The following is a 13,094-nucleotide window of genomic DNA, read 5'->3' as shown; positions in this document are numbered from 1 at the left end:
ATAGAGATATTATATTTGCTTATTCAAAATGCTTATTTGGAGAAGATGAACATATAAAGACATGATTTTAAAATTGCATTTCATTCTGTATTTCAAATAAAGACAATACTTATATTGTTACAAAATACTTATATTTGTGTTTGGTAATTAACACATACAAGTTAACTAAGATTGTGTTTTTTTCTATGTAACAATTTGATCAACATTTGTCACACAATCTACACACATCAAGCTATGTTTAGCTATTCAACAACGGAACACACATGTTTCATGCATTCAATAAAAGTAAAATAATAACACCCCCAAGTTTAAGGAAATCTGGTCTTAAAACATTTGCTGAACTTAAACAGTGGGATATTTACAAACAAGAGATGTGTTCGTCAGAAACACAGTATGCCCCCTATTGCGCCGCTTTGATTTTTTTTTTACCTTTGACATTGAAGGATGACCTTGACCTTGAACGTCCACCACTCAAAATGTGCAGCTTCATGAGGACGCCGCTTTGAATTTTTTTTTTACTTTTGACCTTGAAGGATGACCTTGACGGTTGGCCTTGACCTTGAACTCACACCACTCACAATGTGCAGCTTCATGAGAACGCTGCTTTGGATTATTTTTTTGACCTTTGACCTTGAAGGATGACCTTGACTAATGACCTTGACCTTGAACCACTCACAATGTGCAGCTTCATAGGAACGCCACTTTGATTATTTTTTTGACCTTTGACCTTCAAGGATGACCTTGACCTTTTACCACTCAAAAGTGTAGCTCCATGAGATACACATGGCTGCCAAATATCAAGTTGCTATCTTCAATATTGAACAAGTTATGGCCAATGTTAAAGTTTTGGACGGACGGACAGACGCCATAAATTTGACATTTGACTTTGAAGGATGACCTTGACCATCACCTTTCACCACTCAATATGTGCAGCTTCATGAGATGCACATGCATGCCAAATATCAAGTTGCTATCTTCAATATTCAAAAAGTTATGGCCAATGTTTAAGTTTTTTTCGGACAAAAGGACAGACTGACATACTGACGGACAGTTCAACTGCTATATGCCACCCTACCAGGAGCATAAAAATGACCCTAATGAAGGCACTGCACTGACAGCAAGTGTGGGATGGTCAACGTGAAAGGTCAAATGCGCTGTTACAAAACTAAATGAAATGTAAAAAATTTTATCAGCGTATACACGCACATATATTTATTTAAGTGTTTATTCAAAAAAATCCTTTTAGACTTTAATGTATTTACGTGTTATGTTGAGATGTAAACACAATTATTAATTTACAAAGCAGACATCTTTATTTTTTAAGCAAATAATATTGCTCTCTAATTATTACAAATAGAGACAATTGCAATTTTATACAATTGTTAGCATATGACAACACTTTCCCTTACTGTGTAATTGACTATTTTTTTCTGGTACTGTGCATTATTTTAACAGTTTAATATATATATGAGCATTCACACAGAAATGTTTTTTTTACAAAGGTTTTTACAAACTAAGGTAAACAGTTAGTTTATATTATACAAATGGCAACAATACAAGAATAATTTACATTTAAAATACAATTGTTCTACAGTTGCTTTATGTATAAATGGCAAAATATACCTACAGAATATATACAGTGATCAATAAATCTTGATTAAGTTACTCACTTATTAAAGAGGATACGCATAATGAACTATTGTGTCCAAAAACAAAGTTTAACAATTGTGAGCATACACATCTATGATCTAACAACACAAATTAACAATAATAAGTTTTGACAATTTTCATAAAACTCTTTATTTGTTTTTTTGTTTTTTATAATACTCAGTTTCATTAAAAGCTTTCCCAAACACGCAATAGTCATACTATATTATTTTACAAACAATATCCATTGAAATCAACAAAGTGGTATTTACAGAATCAATAATTTTAGTTAGATTAAATAATTTTTCCCAGAATGTATTATTATTCCAATGAAATAGTATGCTACTAAACAAGATTCATGATCGAATACCGACCCAAATCAGCAAATTGACTAGTATTGTTTTCGGAAGGATTAAAAGACAGAAAAAGCTGAAGTGTAAAAGTTATAAACCTTCGTGAACAATTCATTAAATTAGCTTATCTATATTACGGGTAAAAACAGACAACTGAAACATATCTTATAATATGAAAATACTCCTTTTTTTTTCAATTTTGTCAAAGTTACCAGCATCATTTAAACAGACTTGACAATCTTAGAATATCTTTGATAAAATTGTTTTTCCCATACATTTACCATTATAAGGATCAAAATATGTAGTGAAAAATTCATTATACAGACAAAGACATTGGATATAAAGTGCAATATGTGTGCTTTAAAAAAAAAATTAACATGCTATTTTTAACCAAAACTTTCAACATAAAGAGACTGACAGCATCATAATTCCCATGAAACATTGGTCAAATAAAAAATAAAATGTAAAATATTGTTTTTCTTTAAAAACAACTTGGCTGTTACACATACAAAATGTGGCTGTTGACATGACTTTCTGGCTTTCCACTTGAATTGTTGTGATGTGTCATTTCGAACTGAACAAGGTCATTCATTTTCACCCGTCATTAAATTAAAAGAGTCAGAGTAAGTGCTGAACAAACCAGGAGGTACGTAAAGACTAGCACATCTAAAAAAGTATTTATCTATGGACTTCTTAGGTTTGACTGGGGTCAATATGGTAACAACTGCTGCAACAGGCTGTGTTTCTGATTGAATGGTTTGATTTCATCAAATGGCATCTGAAAACAAGAAATACTTGTTACTGTAAACGCCAGTATTTCATTTTATTTTTGATACCGATGAAAAAAAACAAGAACAAGCACATGACTTGGTATTTCAAGGTTTTACAACTAATCTGATTTGAATCCATAGAGGAAATGAAGGTCCTGAGACTATTTATAAAATAATAATTGATAATACATATTTATATTGAAGTATGACCATTTTATTACCAAACAATTTGGATTAAGATTTGATGAAGATACATTTTGCCATTGGACTCAAATATCTTTTGAGAAGTAGTAAAAAGGGTTTGCCACCATGCACCCACATTTTACTTTAGTCTCAAAATTCCACTTATGTAAAAGAAAAAGAACCAAAATACAAAAGAAGGCAAGTTCACAGTTTTGCAAATATCTTTGTTTTAATCAAACTAGAAGCAATACTTTTTGAGTTTAGACTTGACATACAAATTCAACAACTGGATGCACGTATGGACGGACACAGGTAAATCCTACATGAATCTACACATCTGTGGACATTGGGGGCATGCTAAAAACATTCACACGACTTGAATACTCACCTGAGGTTCGCTCTGCATGATCTTTGCAGACCGAGGGTCCTGCACCATGGATATACCAGAATCTTGAGATGATGAGTGCCACTGGTTCATGTGCTGTTATGATGTTCAAAGACGGAGGGTTCCACACCATAGAGATGCCAGTAACTCGAGATGATGACTGTTGCTGGTGCAAATGCTTCAAAAAACAACGCTTTGATATCTGGGATTCTGCAATTAAGTATGTCATGTGTCAATTAAGACAACTATTTTTAAGAATTACTAGCATTTCATAAAAATTATCAAGTATCAAAATGCGGGTTCAACCCTGGCAACACAATACTCTCTCAAGAAGATATTAACTTTAAAAAAACTTGAGCTTTGACACAGAGGTGACGAACTCCCCCACCTGAAGAGCGGATGAAAATAACTTGAAATAGGGAACACCATGCTGAATGTGTAAAACGCACCCATGACCCCCGTGACCTAGTTTTTCGCACGGCATGGCCCATGTTCGAACATGACCTACAGATCATCTAAATAAAACTTCTGCCCAAGTTTTTTGAAGAGGGGATGATAAGTGCTTGAAATGGAGAGCAGGAGACCAAACTGAAAGTGTAAAACGCATTAAGTGACCCCATGACCTAGTTTTTGGACCAGCATGGTCCATGTTCGATCATGGCCTAGAGATTATCTATATAAAAAGCCTGACCAAGTGTGGTGAAGAGCGGATGATAAGTAATCGAAATAGAGAGCGGACACCAAACTGAATGTGTAAAACGCACTAAGATGACCCCGTGACCTTGTTTTTTGCCCTCATGGCCCATGTTCAAACTTGGCCTAGAGATCATCTAGATACAACTTTTGACCAAGTTTGGTGAAGATTGGATGACAACAACTTGTATTAGAGAGCGGACACTTAATACGGACAGACCGACAAACAGACCGACAAGTACACTCCTGTATACCCCCCTAAACTAAAAGTACGAACAGCACTGATCCCTCTTTGTAATTCAATGTTAGTTTAAGAACCATATTTACAGTTCATATGGAACACTGATTTTGTAAAGAGTGAAAGAGTCAGATATGTTGGTACCTGCTGAGAAATTGTTTGCTGTTGTTGTTGTTGTGGTTTTGAGTTTAATATAACTCTAGATGTTAAATTTTAAATGCAAATTTGAGGGTTTAGCTTTGAACTTGTGCACTGTCTTCACATTTCTTTATAAGATAAAGTAGTTTGTGGCTGAACCCTTAAACTTAGATTAGATAATCTGGTAATTAATTGAAGAGCAGAAACCCCAGTTTGTATGGGTTTTACCTATTGGGTATTTGTGAAAGCTTTATTGCATCAAAGGTTTAGGCTATTACAACTGGGTCTCCTGAATGCTTTGACACAGTGGCCCCTTTTGCAATGGCAAGGTGACTTACCTATTGATATGCAGAGTTTGATAATGTGAACATCGCTCACTGGGCTTGAACTTGTGAGTATGAAGACCTTTGTGAACAGATAGAGAAACCTTAGGGCATCCAAGGAATGTGTCCCTGTAAACAAAATAATTTAATTGCATTCTGAAATGGCATCAGTTATATAAGAAGTAAATCAATGTCGTTTGAGTGATAACAATATTTAAGAAATAAAGTATGTTTGAAGGATCTTGATAACAAATGGGCTTTAAACTAAACACTTGATACAAACATAGCCTTCTATATATTGTACACTTGATACAAACATTTTGTGTCCCTCTGGAACTAATATTTATTATTATAATAAGTTATGTGCAACACTAGAAAGGTGGGACGGACATAAGGATGAAAGTAAGGACGAGTAGAATTGCAGACAAGTACACATGTGTACGCCTCCCCCCCACTGAGCCCTTTCAAGGCAATACAAATGGCGGCTATTATAAATATTTAACACTTACATAAATGATTTGTTTAAGTTAGCAGCCAGGATAGAGTTTTATCAATATTTAACACAAACTGTTTGAATTAAAATTTGGAGTGAAACACTGCATGTTATAAATAGTTAATTACATGTACATTACCAACCTACATGTACATTATTGACAAGGTAAACTTGGCCCCTGGCCAAGAAAGTATGGAGCCCCAGGTTCAGAGTGGCTCCACCCTGCGGGTAGGTATAGTTGAGCATTTGCCCCAAGGTCCTGGGCCAGGAAGTGTCACTGGGCGTCTGGGACCAGCTGACCATACAGCCTGTTGTTCAGCTAGGTACCGATCTATGATTGCATAGGTTCCTGTAGGAACAGGCTCTTAAAACAAAATCCAAGAATTTAAATAAAGCTTGAAAATAAATGACGAAAAGACTTTTAAAATGAGCTGAAGGCTTTTACATAATTATTTTACTAAAATTAAATATAATTTAACAATTCTATTAAAGCAGATTTTTATGCAAGGATAAACTTTTGGTTCAGGGGCTTAATTTTGGTCGAAATTATACAAAACTTAATGCCCTTACCTTCTATGATTAAAATTGATATCAGATCAAGTGCTATTTGCATTTTATTTACTAAGTGTGATCAATGTAAAAGCACATAATTCCCATTTTATGCTAGGAACTTTTCAGGCACATAAAATACTGATGTAAAGTGAAGTATACGAGTCTCATTCTGGGAAAATAGGGCTTAATGTATGTGCAGTCTGCACAGGCTAATCTGAGATGACACTTTAATAAGACTATGACACTTTAATAGGACTTTATGTATGTGCAGTCTGCACAGGCTAATCTGGGATGACACTTTAAGCACATACATGAAGCCCCATATCCCAGAACACCCCTAAGATACTACTTATTTTTCTTGTTGCTGCTGCTGCGACTGGGCCATGGACAGAGATGGAGCGAGTCCTGACGCCGAAGTCGCCACCCCAAACCCGAGAATTGCCAACAACAACTGTTGTTGAATGGCGTCAATTCGCAAACTGCTCTCCAGGCCTAAGGTTCACATTATTCGAGAACAACATAATGAGGTCAGTCACATTAACGGACGTGTCACGCAATGCCTGCTCTACCTGTTGGATCAGATCGTTTCAGTTTGAGCGACTTGTCCGGCCTAATTTGTCGACGCCCATCATCCAATTGTTGCTAAGCGACATCGATGCCTGAGACGGAAGTCGAACTCACCAAGGCTCTGTTGGAAGTGTTGATGAAGCCAACATGGGAGGAGATATTGATAGGAGGCTTGGTAGTCTGACGCAAGATGTCTTCGTGCTGAATTTCTTAATAACGTAGAATCAATTTTTACGCGCACCAACTTGAAATTGGAATTTTTGGTTTTGTAGCAAGGTGTTATACATGTGTTGTGTATTTATTTTTTGTAAATCAAAAACAGGCATAACTTGAGCAATTTAGAATGTGAGATAGTACACCTTTAATTGTGTGACTATAGAACTTTAAATTTGAGACTACATAATTTTAAATGTGATACTCAGCAATTTAAAATGTGAGACAACACAACTTTAAATGTTACAATCTACGTACTAGTATTTAAGTGTGAGTCTGCACACCTTTAAATGTGACAGTTTATGACTTATACCTGAGACTTAACAACTTTAAATGTGTGACGATACAACTGTATGGCATTTAATAAGAAACAATAGATGTGAGTTCAAAATAGTAATTAAACTTAGTGAAATAAGCAAACTAGAGCTTTGTCACAGATGTGACGAATACCCCCACAAGCCCCATTGATACATAATATTTTGCATGTCGTCTTCACGAAAAACAGCGGGCACCATGCTCAATTTTTAAAATGCACTAAGTGACCCCTTGACCTAGTTTTTCACCCAGAAAGGCCCATGTTCTAACTTGGCCTTAAGATCATCTCCATAAAACTTCAGACCAAGTTTGGTGAAGATCGGATGTAAACTACTTGAATTAGAGAGCGGACAACATGCTGAATGTTAAAAATGCACAAAGTGACCCGGTGACCTAGTTTTTAAGGCCCGGAATGGCCCATGTTCAAACTTGTCCTAGAGATCATTTAGAAAAAACTTGTGACCAAGTTTGGTGAGGATTGGATGAAAACTACTTGAATTAGAGAGCGGACAACATGCAGAATGTTAAAAACGCACCAAGTGACCCCGTGCCCTAGTTTTTAACCCGACAAGGCCCATGTTCGAACTTGGCCTAGACATCATGTAGATACAACTTCTGACCAAGTTTGGTGAAGATCGGATGAAAACTATTTGAATTAGAGAGCGGACACTTAATACGGACCGACAGACAGGCCGAAAGACCGACAGACAAGTTCACTCCTATATTCCCCCCTAAACTTCGCCTGTTATTCTGATAAAAAACTTTTATATGTGCTATAACTAGGGACTAGCTTTGTGCAGAGTTTATTTTAACCATTTTTGGATTGGGACAATTCGTAAAAAATCATAGTGTTTTGAATTTAATTGGGAAAATGGTTGTAGATTTTGCTAAACATAATTTAAAAAAATAGAATAAGTGCTATCAAGATAAATTGCACTAAGGTTCAACTTATAGAGCTGCATAAGGAAACAAACTCAATTTGTAACCTATTAAAACATTGTTTGGGGTCAAATCTTGAATTGAGAACTTTAGCCAGTAATTATGGAAAAAATAAACTGTTTAAGATTAGGAATGGGACTCAATTTTGGCCCCAATTTCGACAAAATGAATAACACTGTATGATCTTACCTGAAGCTCAAGAAGCTGAGCTGATATGCTGGCCTCGGGATATTGCCAAAGGCTGAATTTGAGTTCTGATTAATTCAATGTTGCAACCTATCAAAACATTCTTTTTCTTCCAGGAAACCATGAATTGAGAACTTAAGCCAGTAATCATGGATATAGACTTTTTGAGATGAGAATTGGGCTGAATTTCGGCCCCTATTTCAACAAAATAATTAACACGTAAGGTCTCACCTGAAGCTCAATAAGCTGATATGACATGCTGGCCTTGCTGATATTGATAAGAGCCGAGTTTGAGTTCTGCTTTCTTCAGGTTGAGAGTCGAAGGGCGTACTAGACCACACAACAAAACTGCTGTTATTTTTCAAAGCCTTCTCTTGCATCAATTCAATGCGAGGCCTTTTAGGCTTGGAGTGCTAAGTCCTCATACCAAAACCAGACATGTTCACTTTAAGCACCTTGTTCACAATAGTGGGCGTAATTCGGGCTGTGGCACACCCCATGGATGTATGGATCTCTTAGTGTTTACAACAAGGTCTTTACTGCCTTTCTGTGTCATCATGGATGTATTGTGCTCTGGGTGTTTACAACCAAGTCTTTACTGTCTTTCTGTGTCAGCATGGATTTATCGTGCTCTGGGTGTTCACAGCATAGTCATGACTGCCTTTCTGTTTCCTCATGGATGTATTGTGCTCTGTGTTCACAGCCAAGTAATTACTGCCTTTCTGTGTCAGCATGGGTGTATCGTGTTCTGTGTTCACAACCAAGTCATTACTGCCTTTCTGAGTCAACATTGATGTATTGTGCTCTGGGTGTTTACAACCAAGTCATTACTGCCTTTCTGTGTCAGCATGGATGTATTGTGCTCTGGGTGTTCACAGCGTAGTCATTACTGCCTTTCTGTGTCAGCATGGATTTATCTTGCTCTGGGAGTTCACAGCATAATCATTACTGCCTTTCTGTGTCAGCATGGATATATCTTGCTCTGGGTGTTCACAGCATAGTCATTACTTCCTTTCTGTGTCAGCATGGATGTAGCGTGCTCTGGGTGTTCACAGCATAGTCATTACTGCCTTTCTGTGTCAGCATGGATGTATTGTGCTCTGGGTGTTTACATCATAGTCATAACTTCCTTTCTGTGTCAGCATGGATGTAGCTTGCTCTGGGTGTTCACAGCATAGTCATTACTGCCTTTTTGTGTCAGCATGGATATATCTTGCTCTGGGTGTTCACAGCATAGTCATTACTTCCTTTCTGTGTCAGCATTGATATATCTTGCTCTGGGTGTTCACAGAATGGTCATTACTGCCTTTCTGTGTCAGCATGGATATATCTTGCTCTGGGTGTTCACAGCATAGTCATTACTTCCTTTCTGTGTCAGCATGGATATATCTTGCTCTGGGTGTTCACAGCATAGTCATTACTGCCTTTCTGTGTCAGCATGGATGTAGCATGCTCTGGGTATTCACAACCAAGTCATTACTGCATTTCTTGGTCAGCAAGGATGTAGCGTGCTCTGGGTTTTCACCATCAAGTCATAACTGCCTTTTTGTGTCAGCATGGATGTATCGTGCTCTGGGTATTCACAACCAAGTCATTACTGCCTTTCTTTGTCGGTAACATTGCCAAAAGTCCGTTCTATTATGATATTTTGGCCGCTGAGAGGACAATCTGGGGCAGTCCGTAAACCTATTGTCGTCCAAACTATCAACAGCAGAAGCATCCCACTAGGAAAGCTTACGCTTTTATTGTTCCTTGATTTTCTCCCGTCCAATTTCTGTTTGTCCCATAAAGATTGGAACAAGTTATTGAACTTTTTATTCTTCAGGATATTTGTTGTGATGTCCAACAGCAACAACTGACTGTTAGCGTTACCATAACTACAGCTATAACTTTTCGTGTTTGTAAAACTCGTCCCTCTCAGGCCCACGCGGAACTCTAGCTTAACAGAACTACCCAGGCTTATGTGTGGACAACTTGACGTGGGCATTGTGTTTGTTCAGACCAGAATCATGCTCAGAATTTTCTGCAGAAGGGAGTTGTTCAACGATGCTGACTTTTTGAGTCAGGAGGTCAAGGGGGAGGAGTTAGAAGTCAGGGGAGGGGAAGGGTCGTTCTGGACTGGGGCTCCTGCAGGCGGGACTCGTGCGGTTGCTGGGCCAACTCGATATCAATGCTGGTGCTCTGCTGAAAACAACAACAACACAGTGGGTGATAGGAACTTGTAACAAATTATATTATTATCTATATCTATAACAAACTATGCCTCTTGACAGGTTGTGAAGGTTTTCAACAACATGAATTTCTAATCTGGCATTTTATTGGTTCCTTGTTTTTAATAGCATGAAAATAAATACAATTAAGTCATTTTGTACTAAAACAAGAAAAGTGTTGGCTAATGCTATACTTATCTGTACATTTATATCTATTATCTTTACTCCATTTTCAGAGATGTATTTTCATAAGCCAATATGCGGATCACTAATGTCAGAAAGTGTCGTCCCAGATTAGCATGTGAAATTCACATAAGCTAATAAGGGAGGGTACTTTCTGACTAGACTGGATTTTCATAAAGAGGATTATTTGTTCAATGAAAAATACCCTTAAGAGGAAAGTGTTGTCCATGATTAGCCTGTGTGGACTGCACAGGCTAATCTGTGACAACAATTTAAGCACATGCATTAGGCCCCATTTTTCCACATCACAGCTTATTTATCTATTAGCCAATTTTTTTGCTGCATAACAAAAAGAAAGAAAACCATCTGGTTTAAAATTTTATATTTTTTAATTGTACTTATTCTATTTATCACATTACTTTTAAAATGCCATTAGATATGTTTTATTGTTAATATATATTTCAATAAATGAGAGGCAACAATATTAATATTTGGTTTAAACCTATTTATTTTAGCTCGATTGCATCGAAAGCCTAAGGCTTATATAAACGCTCTCGAGTCCGTTTCCTGGGCCTAGAACCAGTACTTGGTGTCTTTGGGGAAGATCTAAAGAACGCTCCCACGGTGGGGATCGAACCCGTGACCTCCCGGTCGCTAGGCGGACACCATATCCATTACACCACAGCGACCTATAATATTAATTAATATTAATATTTAAAAATAATATTAATGTCTCACCAACGTTGCAAAAAACACACACACACATTTTATTTTACCATGCCTTTACAGATCTTTGATGGTTAAAATATGTTTAAATTCACACTAGAAAACAGTTTTAAAGTCAATCAACATGTAAGTTGTAAGACATAAAATAATAAATATAACATTAAACAACTGAAGGGCAACAACTCACTGCTGGTGCAGATCTACAGTTCTCTCCCTTGTTAGTTTCAGCTAAAATGTCCTTCATGTTGCAATACAAGGACATGGAAAGGCTGTGTCACCCTCACATCGCTGGACTTTGATTTGGCTGAGCCTTTCACTACTCCGTTGTCTTCTGTGCTTAGCAGTTGCTGTAACATTGAGAAACCCAATATGAAGTCTTTTGAAATAGTAAATTATTAATACACCAGCAATTTTTTGCCAAATTGAAAAAAGTATCTGTACCACACCAATGAGGAAAATTAGCGTAATAATATCAAACATCGGGAAAATTCTATCTTTTAATTTGGGAATTATAGGTCTTTTTAAATGCATGGAACTTAATAGCAAAAATCCAATCAAAATATATTCTTTGACATGCGTTTTTGTTGAAATGTTCAGTTTCAGTGCTCATTTTATTAGTCCACTTGCATATAAGGAAGTGCCTATTATGTGTACTTTATAAAGATGGAAAGAAAAGGCTTTTTTTCACATACACCTTGAAGTAAAAATTATGTTACAGGCCATTTGCCCTTAATAACTATCATATTACAATACTAGTTTGCCTGTACTTTGTTGAGGCCTATAAATCTATATTTTCAAAGTTACCAATAACAAAACAATATTTTGTCCAAGTTATTTTAAACATTAACTGTGTTTGATATGATATTTTGTGAACAAAATACAGCTCAAAATTTTCAATTTTGTGAAAAAATGAGTAGCCAACTCTTAAAATGGCAAACTATGTTAAATTGGGAAATTGTGAGCTACTATTAGAATTGCTTAATATGTATGTTAAATTTGCATTTATATGTACACCGATGTCTCAATTACCAGTTTTTAATCATAGTGGTTTTATACCAATTATTTGTTCTAATCAGAATTTACAAATACCAACAGACTGGAAGCAGACTGAACTTGAGCCATATTCCGGACAACTGGGCTTAATGAATATGTATAGGACCACATTTGCCTGTGCAGTCCACACAGGCTAACTTGAGACTACACTTTCCACCAAGACATGATTTTTGTTTAGAAATAATTTCTTTAAAGCGAAAATTTCCTCAAAAATGGAAAGCATTATCCCTGATAATTCTGAGTGCGCACTGCACAGGCTAATCTGTGGATGGTACATAACATGCATTAAGCACCCTTTTCCCATAACAAGGCTCACCTGGTATCATCTTGTACAGCTCTGTAACAGACAGTAGGCGGATTTACTTTGAGCCTCATTCCGAGAAAACAGGGCTTTATAAATTGTGCACTCAGTGTCTGCCCAGATAAGCCTATACAGCCACACAGGCTTATCAGGGACAGCACTTTCCGCTAGACAAATTTCTTTTACTTTACCTTCAATTGGGAATTTTAGAAAGTTGTTTGGGAAAAATACATAGTTCCAGCATTTGATATGGGGCTTATTTTGGCCCCTATAATTGACAAAAAAAAACCGATAACACAGTATACACATAAAGAATGTAACAGCTCCTTGCAAACAGGCTCTATAGAACCAAGGCATTCAAAGCTTAACTAAATATCTCACAACTTCATACAAACTCAACACTGTAAACATGATACATAAAAGAAAAGACACAATTTTAACTTCTATGAAATCATATCATATTCTTGTCCACTTCATATTTAGCATTTTTAATACAGAGGTAACACTGTAAAACCATTATAATGCGTTTGGGGCTATTTTTTGTTGATTTTAAGGTTTTACCGATCCACAAATTTATCACAAACACACGGGAAATGAACTGACACAAATTCCTCATTTATTTTTCC

At 36.5% G+C, this 13,094-nt stretch overlaps 1 protein-coding gene across 2 annotated transcripts in view; it reads right to left on the bottom strand.

Moving 5' to 3' along the window:
- Positions 1-396: 396 nt before the first annotated feature.
- LOC127864228 (uncharacterized) overlaps positions 397-13,094 on the bottom strand; it is a 40,188-nt gene continuing 27,490 nt past the window's right edge. For both annotated transcript variants that reach the window (XR_008041603.1, XM_052403918.1), the window contains 6 exons: positions 11,302-11,461; positions 8,227-10,179; positions 5,367-6,551; positions 4,746-4,859; positions 3,342-3,516; positions 397-2,778 (listed from right to left, as the gene is read on the bottom strand). The gene's annotated coding sequence lies outside the window, so the exon portion shown is untranslated. The remainder of the gene's footprint in view (positions 2,779-3,341; positions 3,517-4,745; positions 4,860-5,366; positions 6,552-8,226; positions 10,180-11,301; positions 11,462-13,094) is intronic.

This window comes from Dreissena polymorpha, chromosome 1, assembly GCF_020536995.1.
Source record: "Dreissena polymorpha isolate Duluth1 chromosome 1, UMN_Dpol_1.0, whole genome shotgun sequence".
NCBI lineage: Eukaryota > Metazoa > Mollusca > Bivalvia > Myida > Dreissenidae > Dreissena > Dreissena polymorpha.
This window is presented reverse-complemented; position numbering and strand designations above follow the sequence as displayed.